Source organism: Mastomys coucha, chromosome X (assembly GCF_008632895.1).
Source record: "Mastomys coucha isolate ucsf_1 chromosome X, UCSF_Mcou_1, whole genome shotgun sequence".
Taxonomy (NCBI): Eukaryota; Metazoa; Chordata; class Mammalia; order Rodentia; family Muridae; genus Mastomys; species Mastomys coucha.
In genome coordinates, this window is record NC_045030.1 from 146,327,265 (window position 1) to 146,328,592 (window position 1,328).

Genomic DNA, 1,328 nt, shown 5'->3' on the forward strand with positions numbered 1-1,328 from the left:
ACACAAGTGCACCCAGGCATGAAAATGATTAGTCTAAACCCAGAGCAAAGCTAGAGGAGACCTGTGTACAAAAACAGCTTTTATCTTTCTCTTGGGGAGGAGCCTGGGTTTTATCTTGTTACCATGACAACACTCCTTCCTCTCCTTTCTACTTACTGTGCTGCCTGCAGTATTTTGTTCTTTCATTTTCTTTCTTGTCTTGCCTTCCTGCTTTAAAGCTCCACATCAGAGCTATTTCAAATAAATGAAAAGTAACAGTTTGGTTTCCCTCACTTGATTTCCTTTACTCTCCTGAAGCCAAGGCTGTCTTCATCAGATGTTCAAGAGCTAATATTTATGAAAGTGACCATTTTTTTTTTCTGGATTTCTTTGTAGAATTGCCTTTTTCCATGATCTCTGGTAATTTGTCGGTAATGAACTTAGGAAAAATGCAGACTCAAATATTGTTTTTTTGTTTTGTTTTATTTTTTAAAAACTGATTAGGATCCTGGACATCTAAGGAGGATGATGGGAAGTAAAGTATCTTTTACACTGTTCCCAAGTTTCTGGGAAGTCCACACATAGCCTTCTTCACAGAATCAGAAATACTGGCAATCTGTAGCTTCAAGCGTTAACATAACAAATGGGAAAAGACAACAGCTATTCTCTCTCTTTGGAGAGTGGTTAACTATTGACTAGCGGACACTCAAAACCTGAAACTGGACCACAGGATTGAAGAAGGAAAAAAACATATGTTAATACAAAAAAAAAGTCTCAGTGCAGAGCTTTACATCAATTTTCCTGTGGGCTTTCAAATCTGTAGTCATTGTATTCAATGAAGAATAGAATGTGGCGCCCATCCTTAGTCATCCTAGTGAGTCACCAAATTTCTAGGGCTGTAAACTCATTGTTTGTATTACTCTTCTTTAGAGTCTCCAACTAGGATATGCTGTATAGAACAAGAAAATAAAGCAGGGAGTGCATGGGTTTTGTTGTTTTTGTTGTTTATTTTTTGTTTTTCTTTTTTTGTACCATAGTGACTATTTTATACAGAATATAGGATAAATCAAACTGCATATCAAGAATTTTACTTAAATTATTTTGATCATATTTAAAAGATAATCATCAGTGCATACAAATAAAAACATTACTTATGCTTGTAAGTTTGGAATATCTTTTTTCTCATTTTTTAAATGTACCTTACATCCCAACTGCATCTTCTCCTCTCTCCTTTCCTCCTAGTCCCTCCCTCTCCTTTCCCCTTCTCCCATGCCGCCCTTTTTCCTCAGAAAAGGGAAGGCCTCCCATGGATATCACCCGCCTTGGTGGATCAAGTTGCAGTCAGACTA